Source organism: Tursiops truncatus, chromosome 15, assembly GCF_011762595.2.
Source record: "Tursiops truncatus isolate mTurTru1 chromosome 15, mTurTru1.mat.Y, whole genome shotgun sequence".
Classification (NCBI taxonomy): Eukaryota; Metazoa; Chordata; class Mammalia; order Artiodactyla; family Delphinidae; genus Tursiops; species Tursiops truncatus.
In genome coordinates this window covers 18,629,350-18,653,717 of record NC_047048.1, presented here as the reverse complement: position 1 = coordinate 18,653,717, position 24,368 = coordinate 18,629,350, and the positions used below count along the sequence as shown (strand labels likewise).

At 43.4% G+C, this 24,368-nt stretch overlaps 1 protein-coding gene across 2 annotated transcripts in view; it reads left to right on the top strand.

Moving 5' to 3' along the window:
• The window catches only part of HS3ST4 (heparan sulfate-glucosamine 3-sulfotransferase 4), a 743,578-nt gene that overhangs the window by 351,465 nt on the left and 367,745 nt on the right, over positions 1-24,368 (top strand). The gene's annotated exons all lie outside the window — the stretch shown is intronic.

Below are 24,368 nucleotides of genomic sequence, written 5' to 3'. Positions count from 1 at the left end.
CCGCGCGGGCTCTGCGCGCCCTGGCGGAGCTGCTCTGGGGGAGCGGCGGAGAGGGCTGGAGGCTAGCCAGGGATCACTTAATTCTAGGGCGAGGAGAGAGGGGTCCCCCTGATCTGCCTGCCTCAGGCTCCTCGTCCAGGGAGCTGCTTTCCGAATCTGCCTAGTTCCAAGCCTGGGAATCCCCAGCCCTCGTGCCCCCCGGGTGTTTCCTAACCCGGGCTCTTGCGGGGCGGTGCGCTTCTGTGCTGGGGACGCTGAGGAATGGACAGGACAGCTAGATTGACCAGAGGGCTTTGGGATCCCCTGGAATCTCTCAAAATCGCCCTCAGACGCATTTGCGTGGCTGGAATCCAGTGTTTTCAGTTCAGAGCAAAATGAACAGGGAACAGTTAAAAGGATGATGCTGGCGAGTTCGGGCTTTCTAGTAAAAACTCAGGATGTCCCCCGTCTCCAGAACTTTCTATCCCTCTTGGGCTGCATGAACACTGGGTTGATTTTGCATCAGGAGTATCCGTGCCTACATGACAGTTGGTGCCCTAAGAGTTTTCATACCCTGTACCTGTGCCCTTTCTAACCTGTGCCTCCTTTGCAACATATTGGAGCTTGTATCTAGTGAGTTGTTTGTTCATCTCCCTCCTTTTCCACCGTCTGCCAGCGTTGAGGGAAAGGGAGAAGAGAGGAGTAGTAAGTTAAGTGTGGGTAAAATAAATTAATAATTCAGCGTCGTACCCCCGCCCCCTCCTTTCCTCTTGTTTTTTAATTTCTCTGGAAAACAGATCTGGATGGCTGGCCCCATCTCGGTTGTATCTCAGTAATTAATTGCAATTGTCAACCAGAAACACAGGCTTTGTCAGTTAAAGTGATGTTATCATCTTAGCAGAGCCAATAGGTAAAATAAGGATTGTTTCCTGACAAGTCGCCTTCTTGTTGAAGAGATGTGCTTTCTAAGTTTAAATTACAGCCTAGGAAAGTTTTAGAAATAACTTAACTTTGGAAATATATGATAAATGTGTGTATTGTGATTGATTTCTTTCCGTTTTAAAAATATGCCTTATGCTTTCAAAGCTTGAGAGAAGTACACTTAGGGATGAACATTCCAGCACATTAAACCGAAACAGCAAATGCGACTGTTCATGTCTTGTCTGTTTCAACAGAGAGAACTAATTGCGATATTTTAGGAGGCTTCAAACAGCCCCTTCCTATCAAAATAAAAAACAGCAAATACCTAATTTAACTGGAAAATCAGTATTTATAACATGACAAGCCATGGCTTCCAGTTTGCAATTATAATTAAAAAGGTGTTAGTGCAACAACAGCAAAAAAAAAAAAAAAAAAGGTATGATGTCTGGGAAGGTTTCAGTTGTTTAACTGTTGATTGTAAGAATGTTCTGGTTTCTGCTGTGAGGCAGCCATGGCCCTAAGAGGGTAACTATGGCTTTTTGCAATTCTAATTTTAAAGCCCTGTATCTTGTGAGAAGTGTCAAATGCCCTTTGGGGGAGAGGGAGGCATAACAATCAAATCTCTCTAACACGTGTTTGGGTTGCTTTACTGCAGTTGGAAATGGAGAAGGGGGTGTTTTATTTGGATGCGTTAAAATAAAGTTGACGAAGGGTGTGTGGCGGACTGCATGTCAGGAAGTCCCATCGTAGGGTCTGGAGCATTTTCTGAATGAAAAGATAAAAGATGCCAGGTCTTCTTACGTTCTTTTATACTGCGGCTGGGAAAAGGAGGTATATGTAAACTGCCTCGCTGTCAGGACATGGCTGTTGAAGATCTGTGGTACCCTCAGCCATCACTTGTGGTATTTGGGGCTCAGTGCCCCATAGGACTAAGAGATGTAGATGGACCTGGGTTCCCGTGATCCTCACTGAAGAGGACCATGTGATATGTCTGTATCCCTCATCTCCTGCCCCAGCATCACACCCATGGTAGATCCTTATTATGATTAGTGGTGCTGATTGGAGTTGCTGGAGGAGAATCTATCTAACGTAGAGGAATCATTTTCCACCCAAACCTGGCTGTTGAGATGACTCCCAGAAACCCTTTGGATCCTAGGATAGCTCTCTAGCCCTAACAGGGGCAGCCGTCTTTTGAGGGCATTTTGGGGATTTCCGTTGGCCGCATCTCTTCAGGCTCTTCTCTCCCTCTGCCTTCCTCCTGGTTCCCTGGTCCCAGTCTTTTAAATGGTGGCATCTGTACTTAAGTGGTTACATTTCCTCCCCATATGCCTTGTACCTTATCTGGAATCTTACTCTACTATTTGCCTGATAGAGATTCACAGGTTAATTAAAGGTTTTGATCCCCTCTTCCCATTATTTGTTTTGTTTTTCTTTTTCATTTCGACGCGCTTCCCAGTAGCCTACTGATTCTGCGGGTGATCATGGTTGTTGTGATTTCCATGAGAGGGAGAAAAGGAAGAAATTGGGGCTGCTCTCGGCAGAGCTGGCAAGGGTTTCCTCATATTCAACTAAGCAGCCCCAGTTTTATTTCCTTGGTGTCACTCCGGTCATGTCTAAATCCGGGTTTTGCTTTCGCCTATGCTGTTGATCTAATGTGATTTAAAAGCACATTTGCGATTAGAACATACGCATCAGATTTGCAGGACAAGATAGACTGATGGATTAGGGTGCGTTAAAGCTGTGGCACAGCAAGCCTCACTTGGTGGGTTGACACAGGCCAGTGATTAATAAGTGGGGGTAGATTCAACTCTCCGTCCCTCCCCCCCTCAAAAAATTAAAAGGGCCAAGCCACAGTACGCCTTTCAATGTGCGCTCATGCACACTGGGCAGAGACCTTAAACTCCTCTAAGGGGTGGGACCTTGTGGCAGGCCAAATGGCTGCCACGGCAGAACTCATTAAAGTGACGGAAATGACTTGGGCTGTGGTCTCCCTCGTGGACTACAGACTGTACAGTGACTGCGACCACTTTGCTTTGGAAACCATTCAGCTGTAGGGTGACGCGAAGTGACCCTCCATGGTTTCAAGCTGTCTTCACTGCCAGCAGTTACTACACACATCCTGTCGGCTGGAGGGAAATAGCTGGCGTTCAGTAGTCATGCTTGTGCTACGCAGAGGAGAGTGGTCCACAGCATCATTCGGACGTGGTGTCCAGAGAGAGAAAGAAGGAGGGCAGCATAAGGCGCTGGCGTGTACTGAACGCCTGTTATTGTGGGGGTTTGCGTTTTATAGACGTATTATCACATCTGGGTGGCATGATGAGGCTGTGAGCAAAAGAACAGCATTTCTGCTTTACAGTTGGCTCCCAGAGGGTAAAACAACTTGCTCGAGGTTGCTCAGCTGGCCAGGGGTTGAGCTGACATTTGAAGCCACATCTGTCCAAAGTGCTGGTATATAGAGTGCTAGCAAGGTCTTTCCTTCCTTCTTTCATTCAGCAAACATTTAATGATACTTAATATGTGCGCAGTGTACTGTTTCAGGTGCTGGGGGCAAAGGGGTGAACAAGACAGGTGAAGCACCTGTTCTCTTGGAACTGACGTATTAGTGGGGGTGGGAGTGGGAGAAGGGGAGACAGCAAACAAACAAGTCTTTCTGCTTACTCTTGTAATGTGGCTACTAGAAAATTAAAATTTACACTTGTGACTCCTGTTATATTTATTTCCACCGGGCAGCACTCCTGTAGAGCAGTGCTTTTTAAACTTTAAATGCACACAAAACATGGGGAGCGGGGGTGGGGAGTGGTGGTGTTAACGTGCAGGTTCTGAGTCCGTAGGTCGGGGATGGGGCCTGAGATTCTGCATTTCTGATTTCCAAGGTGATGCCGTTGCTGCTGATTACTGGACCTCTCTTTGAGTAGCAGCGGCCTAGAAAGTAATTGGGGGGTGTGTGTGTGTGCGCAAATGTGTGTGCATGTGTTATTTTACATCAAATGATGAGGGAAAACCTCTCTGTGGAGTTGATATAAGTGTCATGAAAGAGTAAGATCCTCCCACGTGAAGACCTGGGTGGAGAGGTTTCTAAGCAGAGGGAACAGCAAGTGCAAAGGCTCTGAGGTAGAAACAAGCCTCATGGCTTTCCAAAGTGTTCTTTCATGATTCCAAAAGCACAGTGTTTGTAGCTGCGGGAAAACTGGGTTCAAAACCTGGCTTTGCAACTTACTTGCCGGATGATCTGGCTTGGATAACTGACATAACAGCACTTGCCTTCCGTTTATCTGAGAGTAATGCCTTCCTGGCAAGGTTGTTAGGAAGAATAAATGAAATACTAAAAGTGAATATATTTTCGAAACAAAAAGTGAGTATCCTAGAGCAGAAATGCAAATGAACCCAGCTACTGAGTTTTGGTCTCACATGCCTTGCCTTCTGTCACAGCCGTCCTCATACTGACTGGAGGCTGTCATTGGGGATGTTTTTGGGAAAAGCCTAATAATCATTGGCTTTGAAATCTACATCTGCTTAACCTTTTCAACCAAGGGTCACCAACTCAGATGCCTTCAGGGCTCATGTGGATAATATACATGAGCGAAATAGACTAGGTAGGGAGAAACTGGGGCACAGATGTTCTTTCCAAAGGAGCAGCTACTGCTATATTCCAGCTACCCTTTTCCATGTGCAAATGTGGCATCAGGGGAGCCAGGTCTTCCACTTGGTAAAAGACACTGGAAGTCCAGGTTTTGGTGTGAAGTGGCCTGGTTTTTAATGTTGGCAACAGGTTGAGATTTCTTAAAAGCGTGGTGTGGGCCAGCACTGCAGGACAAGCAAAACACACCTGTGGGCTGGACACAGCCAGCTGGCTACTGGCTAGCGACCTATGGTTTAAACTCATTTCAGAAAGTACCTGGCATACCCACACCCTCTGCAGTTGCCAGAATTGTGGCTTACTTGTGCTATTTTAGTTTAGATATTTTCCCCCTTAACTGATTTTGCAACAGCATGGGGGAACTCCCTCTGAGATATGTTGCAACAGCAACAAAGGAAACTGGATATAAACAGGAACTGGATATAAACTGGATATAAGCAGAAAGACAATTCACAAATAAATTTCCCTTTTGTTCCCAGTGAACATTTTCTTGAAGGAGGGGAAATTCTCAGTTGTTCAGTCCTTCATCAGGAGTATCTGTATTTGATCCCTTTAGGTCAGTTGCACTTATAAAATAGATTCTGGTCACACGGACGGAGTAAGACCTGAGAGCTTTTTAGGGTTCTAGGTTTTTCTTTGCCACATACTAGTTCCACTGGATGTGAGGTTCCTTAATATCTTCCTCTCTCTCCCTCCCTCCTTACCTCCCTTCCTTCCTTCCTTCTCTATTACTTAGATGATGCGGCTATGTTATCTTCATAGGGTCCATTCAACCACTGAAATATTTTGGTTCTAGAACAAACACTTGTATTAGACTCTTCAGAAGGAGGAAGCTAGTCAAGTAGTAGCGACATACTTTGGAACATGTATTTTTATCTCTGAGCCTGAATCCACTGCATCCTCATTGTGTGACCTTGGGCAAATTACTCGATATCACCAAGCCTCAATTTCTTTATCTGCAGAATGGGCTCATAGTATTTACTTTGAAGGGATGACCTGAGGATGAAATGAAATGACATTCACAGTGCCCTACACAGTTTGTGACACAATACATTTTTCTCTCCCCTTCTTTCCTTTCTCTTTTACTCCCATTTTTTCCTTTTCCCCCTTGGTTTTCTTCTTCATTTTCCTTCCATTCTTTCCTTTTATCCTGCCTGTCAGTACAGAAGGCCCTAAAGAGAATGCGGTAATGCATTTTTCATTTGAATATAGTCTTTTATTTCAAGATTATGCCTGAATGAGGGATTTCCAACCCTGAAGCAGCGCTTAAGTAGCTCTCCAGAGAATAATCAAAACCAGATTCCAGAGTTTGGTCTATTGTAACTTGAGCTGAAGGAGAAGAGTCTGATTGCAGGAGGTAAGTGCAACCAGAATTCTCCATAAAGGGGATGGGGTAGGGAAGTGGCTAGGCTCTCTGGGCTGGCCCACTGACATTTTCTTGAGCCTATGGTAGGAACTGATGCTGATTGCCCCGATAGGTACAGGGATATTTAGGATGCCAAGGGCATGCTTGCCTTCAGTTTTCCTGCAGATCTGAAAGCTTTTGAGAATGCAGGATGGTTCAGGAAGACTCCACGAAACTCCCTGTCTTGAGGTTTGGCGGCTTTTTTCTGGGGAGTTCTCTAGCCATCATGACATGATTTATTTATTTTTATTTTTATTCTTGTAAACCATACCAAGCATTTTTACTTTTAAATTGAGTCAGGAGAGAGGCCTCCAGACTTCAGGTGAATGAGGGATTGCTAGGGCTGCACGGTAGAAAGTTTTAAAGGTTTTGGTTTTGCATAATGGATGGTATCTCTGAAACTGGTTGAACCACTGCCCTGTTAAAGTAATCCCTCGATTCCATTGGTTTCTGCGGTCTAACAGGCTCCTCTCTAACTGTCTTGGGAATTTCAATCTGAAATTATAATTCACTAAGGAAGCCTTTCAGCAGATCTTGCCGTTAATTAAAAGCAGGTGGTTGATTTTTTTTTAACACTCACTAGTTAGGATTGCCTTTCTTTAAAAAACTTTTTTTTCAACCTTTATTTAAGAATGTATAAAGCATATATGGAGGAGAACAAAGCAGCACATGAATTAGGCCATATTTTTTGGTTGTAAGGGATAGAAATGGAGCTAAACCAAGAAAGATAATTATTGGCTTATTACTTAGGAAGTCTAAGGGGTAATGGCTTCAAGAAAAGCTGAATCCAGGGGCCCAAATAATGGCACTAGGTCTCTGTCTCTTTCCATTCTTTGCCATGTTTGTCTATACCTTGCTTCATTCTCAGAATGGTTGTCTCACTACCTTTTAGGCAAGATGGTAAGCAGCAACCCTAGACATGTGTTTTTTTTATCAATTCTTTTGGAAAAAATTTTTCTAAAGAGCTTCTGTGAGAAATTCCTGGAGATGCTGTTGACCCAGGTTGGGTCAGGTGTCCATCCTCAAGCAATCATTGTGTAGTTACTCTAATCAGGCCTGGGGGATGTCGCCACCCCTTTGGCTTGGGGCGATGGTGGGAGTAGGGAAGCAGGGTTATTCCCAATACAGCCATAGGGAGTAGTTTCCCCATAAAGAATGAGGTGTTCAGGGGTTCTATTGATATAAGAAGTAGGGACCAGTTAAAACCACATATTCATTAAACATATAAAGATCCACTCTGGGGAAGGCATATGATCTCTTCGACTATTTTAAGCTGGGAAGAGGTACAAGTGGTTAGTTTGGGGAGGTTAAATGTACTTGTTATTTCAGTTATTCATTTATTTATTCGTTAAACCCGTATTTAATGTCAATTATGTGTCAGACATGAATCAGTCATGCCCTGTGATCTGAAAGAACTCAGCGGGGAAATGAACATGTAAGTGACTACATTACAAGGTAATTAAAGTCTTGACAAAGTGCGATTTATTCTAGGAATGGAAGGATGGTTTGATCTTGGGAAATCTAATAAATGCTGTGATTTACTTGTAACACTTCTCATTTAGAGAAAAATCTTATGATTATTTTATGGATGCTAAAAAGTCTGATAAAACTAAATATTTATTTTTGATTTTTAGAACGTCTGCGTATAAAATCGGATCATACCCAAAGCAAGCATCGTATTTAATGGTGTAACACTAGAAACACTCCCATTACATCCAGAACAAGATCAGAATGCCCACTATCATCACTATGATTTACCAGTGCTCAGGAATGAATAGATAATGCAGTTAGATGCAAAAAAGAATAAGAACGGGGAAGTTAGAATTATCACCATTTGCCAGTAATTTCATCTTTTTTTGGAAAACCTAAGATAAGCAATCTCCCCCAACCCATGAATCTATTAGAAATAATAATAGGATTTATTAATGTGAGGAAATTACTATGCAAAATCTATAGTTTTCTTATCTGCCTATGCCAAGCATTTTGAAAATATAATGAGAGAAAATATCCTATTTATAGAACCAACCAAAGAGACAAAATAACTAGGAATAAATTTAGCAAGAATTGCAAGGGACTTGCAAGAACAAAATTTTAATACTTTCCTCAGGGGTGTCAGAGAAGAAAACAGTAAATGGAAAGAGAGCTCTTTCTGTAGGATAGCACTTCTTTTTTTTCCTTCCCTGCCCACTTCCTGCTTTCCCTCCCCCTCTCCTCCCCCCCCCCCCCCCCCCCCCCCCCACCCCCCCGCCCTTTTTAACTGGAGATCTTTGCTACTACATTGAGGTCAGGTGTGTTTGAGAGTGGTCTGAAGATACCATCTCTAGGAACATGGCCAAAATGTTGCACTTCAAATGTAGGTGTCCCTCACTTTCTACATTTTATTTGTTTGAGGAGAGGATGGTAAGATGACCACTCCTGTTCAGATTCATAAACAGTGTTAGAATTCCCCGTGGAGGAGGGTGGGTCCTGGCTGCTTTACATCCCAAATTCAGGGCTGGTAGGATCGTGCCAAGGGGAGGATTAACAGTTGAATTGGTGTAAATTAGTGAATTTAGGTGCACTCCTATTGCTACAAAGCAAAAAACAAATCACAGACAAATGATGGTTATTTAATGGAACGGGGAGATGAAGATTTAAGATTTGGACCTGAAAGAGTCACAGTAGCAGGGTGGTAAGAATCGCGGTGCTGGACACGTACTGTATACGCCAGCTTCTGCCCCGAGCGGTGGGTTCATTCAGTCTTCCCAAGAGCCTGGTGAGACAGGTAGCGTGATAGCCCACGGTGTACAGGTCAGGGAACTAAGGCGCAGAGAGGTCAAGGAACTTGCTCAAGATAGTTGGGATTCAAACCCAGGTGTTAGGCTCCAAACATACAGCAGTTCCTTTTTTTTTCTTGAAGATATTTTTTTTGATGTGGACCATTTTTTTAAAAGTCTTGATTGAATTTGATACAGTATTCCTTCTGCTTTATGTTTTTGGTTTTTTGGCCATGAGGCATGTGGGATCTTAGCTCCCTGACCAGGGATCGAACCTGCACCCCCTGCATTGGAAGGCGAAGTCTTAACCACTGGACTTCGAGGGAGGTCCCCAGCATTTCCTTTCATTTGTCCCCAAGCTCTTTTCCACTGGAAGGGTTGTCGTCCAGCATCCTGGGGGTGAATAAGAAATGCCAGCATTTCTGTGCTAGAAGGTTTTGGTTTCCTGTGTGTGCACGGCCTACCTACAGGACAGGCTAATTGTGGGGTTTTGCCCCCAAAACAGACCATGGAAGTGTCTCCCTTTCTGTGCTGGGACCAAGCTCATTCCCACTTCAGGGCATTTAAATCTCTGTTTCCTCTTCCGGGAAGTCTCTGTCCCCAGATACCTAGACTGCAGGTATCTCGTTACCTGTCCTTCAGATCTTGGCTTATATTTCAGCTCCCCCCGACCAAGATCTTTACTAACTACCTAATTTAAAGACCCTTTTCCACTTCTGAGCTTGTTACACTGTTTTATTTTCTTCAGAGCATGTATTGCTCTCCCAAATCATCCTAATGACTTACCTCTCCCTCCCCAGAAGATCAAGTACAGGGGAGCAGGGCCTTGTCCCACATGAACTAGCCCGTGCTCTGAACCAGAAGCGGTACCTGGCACATGCTAGGCGATCCATAATGGTGGCTTATTCATCACTAATTCTGAATCAATGACTTATTGAATGAAAGGGGTACCTTCTTTGTGCTGTTTTCTTTCAAAACCCCAGGCTTCTGCAGAGCAATCACACACTCACATTCCTTGGGAACTCTGGCTAAGAATTGTTCTCAGCTCTTTCACGTACTATTTTTGCAAGACTATTTTGGGTACAAGAAAGAGAAACCCACTCAAACAAGCTGTGTGGGCTAGACAGTCTCCCCAAAAGGTCCCAGCGGCATACCACGTTATCCCATTTATTCTTCTCGGCAGCCTCGTGAAGTAGATACTGTCTTATCCCAGTGTTACAAATAAAGAGAATGAGACTTCAGAAGGGCAGGTGACGTTCCCGGAGTCACACAGCAGGTGTCTTTACATTGTAACTGGTGGCTTTTGGTTCCTAGCCTTTGTTGCTGTAGTTGCCAAAGGTTTAGAAGAGCCTGGATTATTCCTGACAGACTGTTACGCTCCAAGAGTAGTTTAGTTTAGATGGTGTTTCTCTAAATGCATTATCAAAATGACGTTATTGCCATTTAACAGTCAAACAGTTACATCGAGGCTGTGTTCGATTTGTGGCTCACTGTAGGTGCAGATACACCTTTCTGCCTCCAGGTTAAAGCCTCTACGGGGGTTGGAGGTTTGGGTGTCCCCGGAGCTGAGGAAATTTGAGTCAAACTGCTTGAGTGCCTTCATCATAGGGCACTTTGCCTGCTTGGAGCTCTGTGATGTTTAGAAAAGAAAGCTGAACCTAAAATCAGAAGTTAAAGATTTGGAGTCTAAGTTCTGTGTCTACCTTGCCTGTGTGCATAGAGAGTATTTAGCCTTTGAGCCTTTGTTTTCTCATCTCTACAATGGGAATAACAGTTGCCAATAACCCCGCAGTGATTTTGCAAGGGCAGAATAACGGTGATGTGCTCGTATCTGCTTTGTGTACATTCTGCAGTTGTTGTTAATCCACGCACGTTTTCATGAACTCCCCCAGGTAATTGGTTTTCTGGAATGTTGCACTCCAGGGAGTATCTGAAATACAGGACAAGCACTCTTATCATAAAGTTAGATTAAGAAGTTTAATTTACAGAAACTATTATATACCATGGATATCAAACCTTGGGAGGGCAGACTGCATAAAGATCCTGAGAATTCCTGGAGAACCTCTGTCTGCATAATTCTTTTATCTGATTCATGACCACCGATGCATCATTCTTTCATACTGAAAAAACAGAAAAAGCTATAGGGCACATTTGCTTTTTAGGATTGTCCTGCAGTTGACGAGCTTTGGGAGTGACCAGAAGATTCTCTCATTTTGCTCTCAAATGACCTGTCATCTCTTCTTCCTGTGCACTCTCTCTGCATTTCTCAGATGGGCATATTAAATTCCCACCTTCTGGCTGCCTTACTAGCCTACTTTCTAAGCTGTGGAAGGCAGAATAACGCAGTCTCCCAATAACCACATCCTAAACTCCAAAACCTGTGAGTATGCTGCATTAAATGGCAAAGAAGAATTAAGGTTGCAGATGGAATTACGATTGCTAAACAGCTAACCTTGAGATGGGAGATTATCCTGGATTCTCTGGATGAGCCCCGTGTAATCACAAGAGTCCTTTTAAATGGAAGTGGGAGCAGAAGAGAGAGAATGAGAGGGATGGCAGCACGGGAGGGACTCAACCTGCTGTTGCTGGCTTTGAAGATAGAAGAAGTGGCCACAAGCTAAGGAATTCAGGCAGCTTCCAGAAGCTACAGAAAAGGAAATGCATTCTTCCTTGGAACTTCTAGAAGGAATGCAACCCTCTTGACACTTCGATTGTAGCCCATGGAGACCCATTTCAGGCTTCTGACTTCTAGCACGTTAAGCCAGTTAGTTTGTGGTCATTTGTTACAGCAGCAAAACACTCTTCCCACATATCTTTAGAAGTCACCATCTTGTTTCTTTTCTTCCCTTTGCTTTTTCTCTTTTTTTCTGGAGAGTATAATCTCCGGGGCTCTTTGGTCTCTTGCCAAACAGCAACGTAGATGTCACTGTCCACTCTTTGCAGATGGTCACTGTATTAGTTAGGGAAAAAACTGAACTGTTGCAACAAAGAGACCCCAACCTACAGTGGATTAAATGAGATAGATGATGTTTTTCTCCCGCATAATGAAAGTCGATACTCAAAGTTTGTAGCGATTGTTGCTGCCTGGAGACCAACCACTCAGAAGGAACACGCGCTGCAAACAGTGAGTTCAGGTGTGCAGGTGTATATGTTTGAGTAGCAGCCCTGCATGGGCACTCCAGCCAGACTGGACTGCTGGAGCAGCTGTGCTCAGGGAGACCATTCAGAGACCCAAGTTCCATTCTTTCCATCTTGTGGCTCCACCATCCCCCTGGGAGCATGTTAGAAGTGCAGAATCTCAGATCCCATCACCAACTTTCGGAAGCAGAATTTTAAGAAGATACTTGGGGAATAATTTTGGGCAAAGTTTGAGAAGGTGGCCTTACAGTGAAGCTCTTCAACTTCAGCATAGTGGACATTTGGGGTCAGGAAAGTCTTCGTGGTGGGGGGCTCTTCTGTGCCTTGTAGGATGTTCAGCAACCTCTCTGGCTTCTGCCTTCCCCAGATGCCAGTAGCTGACTCCTCACCCCTCATTTGAATAGCCAAAAACGCCTCCAAACATTGCCAGGTGTCCCTGGGAAACAAAATTGCCTGTGGTTGAGTGAGAACCCCTGCCTTAGAGGATTTTTCTCCTGTGTGATCAGAGCTGAGGCTCCACCCCATTACCTTCCAGCCAACAGTCAGGCAAAGAGGGCAAAGTCTAGGAAGCGGTTTTCTCTTAAGAAAGTAGCAGAGATGACCCTCATGACTTCCAGTCTCCTTCTGTTGGTGAGAATTCCAGTGCATGGCCAGATCCAACTGCAGAGGATTCTGGGGACCATATGAATGTCTCTCTCTGTGCCCAGGAAGGAGGGGAGAATGAGTCTGGGGTCAGCTATCTGCCAAAGTAACTAACACAAGGATATGGTCGTACTAGACCTCTTTTTATTCTCTTCCATCAAGAAGGGAATCTAGTTGGAAGGATGAAATAAATTGAGTAGGCGTAATGTTTTTTGCAGTTGGGACACAGAACTATTTTAGGAGGTCACAGGAAATTTTAGAGGAACACATAAAATTTACCTGATTCTCTAATAGTGTATTTTGGTATTGAGAGTTTGGTATCTTCTAACCGTCAGTCATAAGTATTACTCTTGCAGTTTTTTTTTTTTTTTTTTTTTGCCATATAGATATACTCGCCTATATTGATTATTTTTTTACATGAAAAATAATTTTTTTCAGTATTTGTAAAGACTGTCATTACTATAAGTGTGTTTGATGAGGTGGAGACATACATACATACACACATTTATGTTTGTATACATAGATAACTGTCTACCTATCTTTCTATGTATCTATCAATCTACCTTGGTACCACACGCATCTCTTGCCCAGACTGTTGCAGTAGACTTCTATTCTTATTTCTGCTAACACTCTTGACCTCTGTAGTCTGCTCTTCACAGTGATTAGAGTAAGTGATCCTTCTAGAACATAAAGCAGACCACATCACTATCCTACTTCACATTTTCCAGTGGCTTTTTGTCAATGTAGAAAAAAATTTTAAGTCCCAATCATGATCTACAAAACCCTAAAGAATCTGACCCCTGCCCACCTCGTCCACCACATTCATTTGCCTTCTTGTCTTTGCTTCTCTGGCTGAACCACACTAAGCTCCTTGTTGTACCCTGAGAAGCCAAACATGGCCCTGCCTCAGGGCCTTTGCACTTGTTGCCTCCTCCATTTCCTATAGTGCTGTTTTCTTAGAAAATTGCATGGTTTGCTCTTCCATTCATTTGTGCCTCTGCTCAACTGTCCCTCCTCAATATGACCTTTCCTTGTACTACCTGGACTCACTTTGTGTATTCCTAGTGGTAGGAGGTCCAGTCATTGGAAAATGCTGGTAAAAACAATGTTACCACCAGCAGTTGCTTAATTCCACAGTTATTCTGCTCTTACCCAGATTTCTGGTTTCTTAGTTTCCTGGTTCTTAATTCCACCATCCTGGAGGGAAAATCTAGTTCTGATCAAAATGACCGTGACAGTGCTGGGGTCCATTTAAAAGATGTTTATTGTAACTCTCAGCTGTTCCTGCTATTTAAGTACACTGCCACTAGGTGGTGGTCATGTGACATAGGCTCATTTCAAAGTACAGTGAGGCTTTTCCTGAGATAAAAGATATGAATGGTTTCAGGCTCCTTCCAGCTTGGGTTAATCCTGCATATTTTGCCCCTGCAAAATTAGAGACTTTATAAAAGGTTCACTTTCAGTAAACAATAAACAGAAATCAAAACAGATATTTAGAGCCTGTTTAAAACAAACAAACTCAAATACATTTGGCTGTCTTTTTTCTCTACCCACTTCTTAGCCAATTTTTAAAATTTGTGTTCAGATACACAGAGTATATTGCCAGGTGGCATTTTTCTTTCCTTCTTAGCTATGAATGTCTGAATGTGGACAAACAAAATAAACGTACCATGTTTCCAAAAACATATGTTAAGACATTTAATATTAGAAATTATTATTATAACATATATGCCAGATATTAAATAGGTGTACTGCCTACTTAGACTCTGAAAATCACATGGCGATTTCAGCCAACAAAAACCCCATGACCTTACCCAGAACCACCGATTTTCTTATTTAGAATAAAATATGAGTTTGTTCTATACTCACTGGTTCTCATTCATGTATGACTTGCTGTGTTGAGAGTCCCTTCTTTTAGTTTACTTTCAGCTGTTGACCTTGGTGCTCCTAGATTTCTTGGGATTATGTCTCTTTCCCTCTCCTCCACCAGGAGGAAGAAATTGCCCCCAATCATAATAGGTCAGAGGACATTAAAAGGAAATCTTTCCCAGTGGTTTGAAGTGTAGCTGTGGAACTCTGTTGTCTAGGAGTCTTCTGGTTATAACACGCAGAAATTCCTGGTGGAATCTGAACCAAGCATGAATCAAAAAGGAGTTGAATGGCTTATATATTTAAGAAGTTGGGGGTGGGAATGGCTTAATTAGGGCTTAAACAGTGTCAGCAGATCTCTCATTTTTGGATTTTACTGCCTGTGAGGTGGTCGGCTGCTTTCTGAAAACCTGCCCCCTTGTGGATGGGAGTAGGCACCAGCGCAGTCTTCTCACCCCAAATGCAGTAGGGAAAATGTGCCATCTTTGCCCCAGAAGCGTCTGCTGAAGTCTCATTGCCTCTTATGGGGTCACACACGCATCCTGCAACCAGCTGTTGTTGCCAGAGCGGGTGTGAGGCTTGAGGTGCTCGCCCCTGTGGAGCCGAGGCAGGATGCTTCTCCTGGGGGCACGGAGGATGAGATGCGGGCATTTTCCCAAAACAGAACCAGGATACGGTTATCAAAGAAGGGAAATGGTTGCTGGTGCCAAAACCACAGATGTCTATTTTAAGACTCTTCTGTTCAGACATAATCTTTTGCTAAAGCACAACAGACTAAAACAGATACACTGAGAGTTCCTCTGACTTGTGTGGGGATGGAGGGCCTGGGTCCTCCTCTGTGTCTCTCCAGCAAGTTGGGCACGCCATGGCTCAAAATCTCCCTCTCCAGCTCACTGCTTGAAGATTCTTTTTTTTTTTTTTTAATAATTTTTACTGGAGTATAGTTGATTTACAATGTTGTGTTAGTTTCAGGTGTACAGCCAAGTGAATCAGTTATACATATACATATATCCACTCTTTTTAAAATTCTTTTCCCATATAGGCCATTACAGAGTACTGAGTTCCCTGTGTTATACAGTAAGTCCTTATTAGTTAACTATTTTATCTTCCTTAACACAGAAAGGAAGGAAGGAAGGGAAGAAGAGAGAGAGGGAGGGAAGACAAGACAGACCACTTGTCCAGTCTTAGTACCTAAGATGCGTGACATCCTGCAAAAAATATCTAAAGTACCTGCCCCTCAGAAATCACTAATTGTTTATTTAGAATATTTTCTATTTCCATCACTTCCTTAGCAACCCTTAGCAGCTGCCTGGGAAAATTTAAAGAGATTGTATATCTTACAAGAAAATTCTTCAAATAGCAAGGGAAATCGTTTCATCACATGAAGCGTTCCTGCCCAGATTCACTTCAAGTCAAGAGGGAAAAATGATTTGGCATTTCATCAGCCTTAATGGGACAACTAGATAGCCCAGAATTTCTAGAACAACCCTGATTCTCTGTCATTTTCCTCTTTGCAGTTAAGGTAAGGCTGATGATAGAATATTAAGTGTGATTTAATTTTTTATGCTTTTGTAAGACTTTTTATAAAAATAAGTCTACATTTTGGGGAGTTTTTTCGGGTCAAGTCTAGTGTCTTGGTGTTTTGTTTAAAAATAGGTACCTTGTGGGCTTCCCTGGTGGCGCAGTGGTTGAGAGTCCACCTGCCGATGCAGGGGACACGGGTTCGTGCCCTGGTCCGGGAAGATCCCACATGCCGCGCAGCGGCTGGGCCGGTGAGCCATGGCCGCTGAGCCTGCGCGTCCGGAGCCTGTGCTCCGCAACGGGAGAGGCCACAACAGTGAGAGGCCCGCGTACCGAAAAAAAAAAAAAAAAAAGAAAGAAAAATAATTACCTTATGTTGTCCGGGGGATTCTCATTAGCACGCAGTGATGTTTCCCCCTTTGCCGAGGGTCCCTCCCCATCATTTTCCCCCAGAAGAAAGCCACAGGACTCTTCTCTTGAAGGGTTTACCTGCTGGAGGGAAAAGAGATGGAGGAACTAGGAACGGCCCTCCAGCCTCTGGCGGCTCATATATTTGAACCTTGTTTTCAGAGAGTTCTTTTCCAGCTTTCTTGTGATTTATTTTAAGAGTCTGAAGACCTCTTCCAAATTCTCTCTTGGTTCAGAAAAAGGCAAAATTTCAAAACGAACAGGTTAGGTGGGAAGTGAACTTGCGTGATTTCTCCTTTCTAGCAGTTGTGCTTTTGCATATCATGCCTTCTGAATAACAACTGCTAACTTCCTTGATGCGCTTATAGGATTAAAAGAAAACCCCAGTGCATACATGTCCCTCCTTCATCTTATTTAATCCTCCCAGCAGTCCCTGCTGAGCTAGGGTACCTGGTTTTAAGGTGAACACTAAGGCACAGAGAGGTGAAGAGTGATTCCCAGAGATACACAGGGCCATAGGGATGCGACCTGGATTCCAACATAGGCATTTAGGGCGCGTTCTTTTAGCCACACAGCTGTAATGCTGAGGGAGTGTTCCATCCGCAGTCCAGCTGTCTCTTGTTCCTGTCGGCAGACAGAGTGCTGATTCTCTGGAAACCACTTCTGCAGCCAAATTCCACATGTCCACATCTTAGAGAACAGCTCCCGTTGTCGCATTTCAAGGCTGCTTGGGAAATAAACCCACATCTCCTAATGCTGTGAAAGACTGTTGATAGTGTTTATCTACTGGAGTTTGGTTTAAAGGTCTCAGTATTTTGGATAACTTAAGAGAGAGGTATTGATTTTCCAAGCCCTGCTGTGAGCTGGCAGCTTCAGAGACCCAGTGACTCAGCTACCTCTTCTAGGGACAGCGGAGGTATGAGATTTGCCCTGGGCTGTATATTTTTTAAAAAGAAAGGGAAGGAAAAAAAATCCTTCAGGCTTGGCTATTTCAAAGCCGTGTGAGGGAGGAAAAGCATCTCTTCACTGGCATCTTATTTAGGAATGCTTTCTACCTGCTGCCTTGGTTGTGGGATGTCTGCAGGGAGGGGCTGGTCACAGGGGCTGTTTTGCTCAGGGAAATCGTGGTCACATTCTTGTTCCTGATGAAGAACGTTTAACCCCCCTCAGGTTGACAGCTGGCTTTGGGAAAGTGTTTCCATGAACAGTACTTTGGCTGAAATTTTAGCAATCACATCACCCCTTGTTATAAAGCTCTGTGACATGCATACCACCAGCCTTTATAAAGTGCAGGGTGGCTGGTGTGGAGTAGAAGAGCTTCTGAATCCTGTCTCCTCCTTAAGCCCAACTTTATTGCTTGTCCCCCTGACTACACGTTATGAACCACACCTATGGAATTTCCCTGTCCTGATGATGGACACCTGCTGTTCCTGGAGCTTTGCCCTTCTTCGAAGTTGGAAGGTACATTATAGTGCCGCTGATTGAATGTTATTATTGAATAACATTACTGAATGTTATTCCCACCAAGAACTTTTATATGCACTCTCTCCCAAACAACAGACCTCCTGATTACCCCATGACCACCTGTTCTTATACCCATTTTACACATGAGAAAACTAACGTAGGGAAAGTTAAATAACTTGCCAAAGGTCACCCTGATCCTAACATGAGTTGGTCTGAATCCCAGAGTTTCACTATCAAATTTTGTATTCTTGTCATTGTTGTACACCCCCGCCAAATTCATGTGTTGAAATCCTAACCCCTAAGACCTCAGAATATGACCGTATTTGGAGATAGGGTCTTTCAAGAGGTAATTAAAGCAAAATGGGGTCGTCAGGGTGAGCCCTAATCCAATAGGACTAGTGTCCTTTTAAGAAAAGGAGATCTGAGACACAGTAGGATTTCACTTAAATTATTATTTCAATAAAGTCAATTAGAAAATACTGAAAGCATAAAAAATCCTAATCACCCAGAGGTAAGTATTACTAATAATTTAGTGTATGTTCTTTCATACATTTTCAATACTTATGAAGTATATATAAATCATTTTATTTCAAAAATGTGTATTTTTAAATATAATTCCCTCTTTTCACCTAAATGTGTATCGTGAATGTTTTCCTGTGTCTAAAATCTATTTCTGTAGTATAATTTGAACATTCTTATGAGTATAAATGTAATATAGACAGTGGGTCACCCCAGAGTTAGGGCCTGACCACACCCATATTACAGAAATATATTTCAGATAAGGAACGAAACAAAAGAGGTGCCACAGTACAACCACAGCAGTAGTAAAAGCAGCAAAGATGATAAGAAGGCAGGATGGATATATCTTAATAAAGTTGGGATGGCAGAGTCCTTTTAAATCAAGATTTAAAAAAAAGTGACAACCCAGAATCCATAAAGGGAAAGATTGATGGATTTGCACATAGAAAATGTAAAATTCATGTATGGAAACAGAATCACGAACAGAGTGTATTAGTTTGCCAGGGCTGCCACAGCAAAATATGACACACTGGGGGCCTTAAACAGCAGCGGTGTATTTTCTCACAGCCCTGGAGCCTAGAAGTCCAAGATCAAGGTGTTGGCGGCGTTGGTTTCTTCTCCGGCCTCTCTCTCTGGCTTGCAGATGGCTGTCTTTTCTTCCCTGTGTCTTCACATGATCTTCCCTCTGTGTGTTTGTGCCCAGATCTCCTTTTCTTCCAGGGACACTAGTCCTATTGGATTGGGGCCCCACCCTAATGACCCCATTTTGCCTTAATTACCTCGTGAAAGACCCTATCTCCAAATATGGCCATATTCTGAGGTCCTAGGGGTTAGGATTTCAACACATGCATTTGGGGAGGGGGACACAATTCAGTCCTTAACACAGAGCAGAAGCCAAGCGAAGAGCCTAGAGGACACACTTGGAAATACGAGTCTCTGGACCCAAATCCCCTGTCCCCTGAGAACTGCTTGCGTGCCCTGCCACCTCTGCTGTGCCTGTTCTTCCTGAGCTACTAGGACTCGATGCCATCCCCACCCTCAGCCCATAGGTAGTCATATCCTTGCTTTAGATATGTTACTATTTTCAGTTGAGTTACACCAGGTCCTGAGGCTCAGAATCTCCTTCCTGGGAACTTTGCATATCTCTGCTCTCATCCATTAAGAGATGCAATTAAGGTTTAATTCTTAGAGGCCAATCTTGAAAAAAAAAACACCACTTTATGATAAAAGTAACGTGAGCTGGCTTTAGAAGAAAAAAACACTAACATATAAATGAAAATACAGCCAAAGACTTTTCCTCTTTCCTTTTTTTCCATCCTGCTTCCTGCACTGCCATCCTCATTCCCAGAAAGGAGCCACTGCTTCTAGTCGGCCTGCGTTTCCCTTCGAGTGATGTATACAGTGGAGGAAGAAGTGTTCACTGATATAGTCTGATGACACTGGTGAGGTGTCATTGATACTACTTAGACTGCCACAGAACTGGAGTGAGTTAACAGTTACCTCATGCCAACTCACCATCTACTAGGCTAAGTGCTTACAGGACCCTATGAGGTAGTGCTGTTATTACCCCATTTGTCAGATAAGCGACCTCCGGCTTAGAGATGTTGAGGAACGTACTCATAGTCTCAGAGCTGGGAAACAATTAAGTGAGACCTTTTGGCTTCAGAGCGTGCATTTGCTATGGCTACTTAGCGTGAGAGCGTGAACACTTTTTTCATGACACTGTGTCGAGGCTGAGTTCACTGTTTCGTAATCTTGACGTTGTGTTTCCCTGTAAGGTGGTATCATGATATACGTAACCTCTCTACTCTTTGTGAACATCTCTGTCGTTTCCATCCTTTGCTTTTACAGGCAGGGCTACAGAGGATACCCTTGTGCTCTTGAATGCATGTCTCCAGAGAAAATGGAAGGAGTATGCACTGTTAAAGTTTTGATACACTTTGATCTATTTTGATAAGCTGTCAGATGGTAATCTTATTTCTAAGTTCTTGGGAAAGATCTCCACGTCATCCCCAAGTAATGTTACAGATTTAGTACAACTCAGCCTGTTTTGTGCCCCAGGCACCTTGATAAAAGCTTTTAATAATAAGGATGGTGATTCCATGTACCATTTCCATGAGGTGGAAGAAAATACGCAGTTTGAATATGGTTATCCTTCTCGGATGATCTTATTTAGAGTTTAGTTTCTAGTATCAAAATAACAATGCCCCTTTCCCTTCTGCATGAAGGGGGACAGAGTAAATACTTCCTTTCTCTCTTTGAACTGCGGCAGAATCGTTCTCTCTCTATCAGACTTGAGAATTCACAGTGAGGCCAGAGATTCCTTTTTTAACTGTTCCCAAGCGAATTTAATTGGAGTGACAGGATTGATTTAGCTGTAAAGCAAGATTGGATTTCTGAGGTGGTGGTTAGTGACAGGTTGGGAAGGCCCTCAATGCGTCAGGTAGGCAAAGCCACAGTCCTCCTGTAGGTGACCTGCCCTGGAGGGATTCTGCAGGCAGAGGACTGCCCCAGGGCACCCTGAGAAGTCCTGCCTGGCACCTGTAAGCATTTTGCATCATTCAGAGAGAAAAGATCAAGGCAGGCCTAAGTGAATGACAATGGGACGAACCTCTAAAGGCTTCTCTCTGGGCAAGCACACTTGCCCTGGAGCCCAGGACCCAGGGGTTTAGGAAGTTCACATATGGGGTGATGGTGGTGGTTTTCTTTAAAATCCACCGAGTGCATTTATGCGCCTGTTACTGTGGCGGGTGTGTTTCTGGGGAGGGTGCTTCTATAATCTCATTTGCCCACAGCATCTTTACTGGAGGCGCTCCTTGACATGAAACGTCCAATTTCCGTGTAAGAATTTTCCTTTCACTGTCTTGCTGTAAAAGAGGCTACTGTTCGTCTCTCAATTTTCGTTGGGCACATGACAATCTGAAATAAAGACTATGTTACCCGACCTTCCTCCTACTTGATGTGGCTTGACGAGGTTAAGTTCGGGCCAGTGGGATTTGAGAGCAGATGCTGGGTACGACTTCTGAGAAAGGTCCTTACAAGGATGCTCTTTGCTGTTGATGAGAATGCGAGTACGAGAATTGAAGTTCAACAGTAATTTGGTGCTCTGTGGAGAGAGCGTCATCTCGAGAATGAAGAAGCCGCAGGACAGAAGGAGCCCGATGGAAACCTCTGGGTAAGAGAGGGATACCTTTCTGTGTTGCTTCCGCCATACTATTTTGGGCTTTAGTTGTTCTCGGATAAACTTAATTGTAATGGATACATCTGCTTTCTGTGTTCTGGACGTTGTTTTAAGTGTAAAAAACCTACCTAAAAGGTATCCTTATTATTGTCTGTATTTTACAGATGAGGAAATTGAAACGTAAAGAAGGGAAATTCTAAGTGATGTGTCCAAGGTGACACACCTTGTATTTCTATGGGCCCAAGACTTTATTTATTTGTTTCTATTTTATTTAAAAAAATATTTATTTATTTATTTGGCTGTGCCCGTCTTAGTTGCGGCACGCAGGATCTTTAGTTGCAGCATGCGAACCCGTAGTTGCGACATGCGAGATTTAGTTCCCTGACCAGGGACCGAACCCGGGCCCCCTGCATTGGGAGTGTGGAGTCTTAGCCACTGGACCACCAGGGAAGTCCCTATGGGCCCAAGATTTTAACCTGCTTGACTCCACAACTTGTACTTTTAATCTCTGTCCTTTCCAGAAATGATTCAGACATTTATTTCTCATTCCATATTGATTGCCTCCAAATGTGCCAGGCACTGTGCTTGGGGCTGGGGACAGAAAGGTAAGTAAAAGCAGTTGATTCTTGGCCTTGTGGCACTTGTCTTTCAATGGAGAAGAACGATATAATCAGTCAATGTAAATAAAGTTAAAATGATGAGCAGAGTGAGTACTGTGAAGGAACAGTATCCAGTGCTGTAAGAGACTAGAATGAAGTGGGTGCAGTTTGAACATCTAGCAAGAGTTGTAACCTATTAGAGGTTTGGAGGAAACTCTCCTAAATAAGTGGCATTTGAGAAGAGATCTGAAGGTTGAGTAGGAGGTGAAAGTGTGTGAGAGAGAGAGAGAGAGAGAGAGAGTGTGTATGTTGGGGAGGGTAGCAATCCAAGCAGAGGGAACAGGACATGTAAAGACCTCATGTCAGGAAGATGGGTGGCATGTTGGAAGAACTGAAGACCCACGGTGCTGGAACTCAGTAAGAGGGAGAGGCGTGGCTTAGAATGGAACTGGAGAGGAGATAGCTATGGGGAATTGCAGGACACGTTAAAGGTGTGGGGTTTTATCCTCAGGGAGATGGAGGGCTGTCTAATGGTTTCAACAGACAGGGGACAGGGTCAGGTTCACACTTTGAAATGATCAGCCTGGTTGCTACGTAGGAAATGGACTGGGAGATGAGAGTAAGTACCTGTAGGAGGTTCTTGAAATAGTCTAGGAAAGGTTTCTGGTGGCTTAGACTAGGGAGATGGCAGTGAGGATGGAAAGAAGTGGGTGATGTTATGTTCTGGGCATTGTTTTAAGTGTAAAACACTTGGGAGGCAAAATTGAAAGGATATGGTGCTGGCTTGCCTTCAGGGGATGAGAGCGAGGGAAGTCTTCAGGAACTCCTGGGTTTCTGGCTTGTGTAAGTGGATGGGAGAAGGATGGCTTTACTTACCAAGACAGAGACCACAAGAAGAAGAGCTGGCTTGGGGTAGCTGCAGGACATCTACGCAGTTAACTTGTCCAGAAAACCCTGTGCTCTCTTTTGTTGAAGAACTGTTAATCCAGTCATCTGATTTTGGGTTAGATTTCCCTTCAGGAAAACCCACCTCCCCTGGCTGTAACAGGCATTGGCTTAGTGACCAAGGTTTGCACAGTGAGATTCATTTTTGTGGGATGTTGGAGGTGAAGACAAAGGGGGCTTGCCTTTGGGGTCTTGGAGCAGGAAGGATGGAGTCCTACAGATGCTTCTACCTGTGGAGATGTTTCCTCCCTATGGAGAAAGCTGGTGTGCAGTGAGAGAGAAAGGAGTTAGATGGAGATTAATAGAGATGAGAGATGGCAAGAGAGACCTTATTTTGTTGTTTAAATTCCTGAATTCATGCATGCCTGAGACCAGCTCTGTCTAAGAGCTTTCTGGTTCCTTGAGCCAATACATTTCCTTTAGTGCCCTAGGTCAGCTTGAGGTAGGTTTTTGATACCTTCATCAGGATGCCGATGAGTCAGGGAGGATAATAAGTTCAGTTTCAAAAATGTTGAATTTCAGATGGTTTTGAGACATATATATACATATATATATATATATATAGTTTATATATTGTTTTGAGACTATATATATATTTGATATATATATATCAAATAGGTAGATGTATGTAGCTGAGCTTAGAGGAGAGGACACGGCTAGGAGATATAAGTTTGGGACTTATCAACGTAAAGTGATAACTGAAGCCATGGTCAATGATGGCAAGTGTATGGTGGCAAGAGAGGAAGGCTTAGAATTAGGCTTTGAAATTGGGTGCAGAGTACATAAAGGTGAGCTTGTAAAAGAGAAAAGTGTAGAGGACAATAAGAAAGCAGTTGTGAATAGTGCTGCTAAGAACATTGGGGTGCATGTATCTTTTTGAATTAGTGTTTTTGTTTTTTCTGGGTATATACCCAGGAGCAGAATTGCTGGATCATATGATAGTTCTATTTTTTAGTGTTTTGAGGACTTTCCATACTGTTTTCCATGGTGGCTGCACCAACTTACATTCCCACCAACATTGCACACAGTTCCCTTTTTTCCACATCCTCGACAGCAGTTGTTATTTGTAGACTTTTTGATGATAGCCATTCTGACAGGTGTGAGGTGATACTCATTGTTGTTTTGATGTACAGTTCTCTCATAATTAGCGATATTGAGCATCTTTTCTTGTGCTTGGTAGCCATTTGTATGTCTTCTTTAGAAAAATGTCTATTCAGGTCTTCTGCCCATTTTTTTTTTCATTGGGTTGTTTGGTTTTTTTTCTTTACATTGAGCCGTATGAGCTGCTTGTATATTTTGGATATTAACCCCCTGACATTTGCTTATCATTTGCTAATATTTTCTTCCATTCTGTAAATCAGTATTACTTCAATAAAAAAGAAAG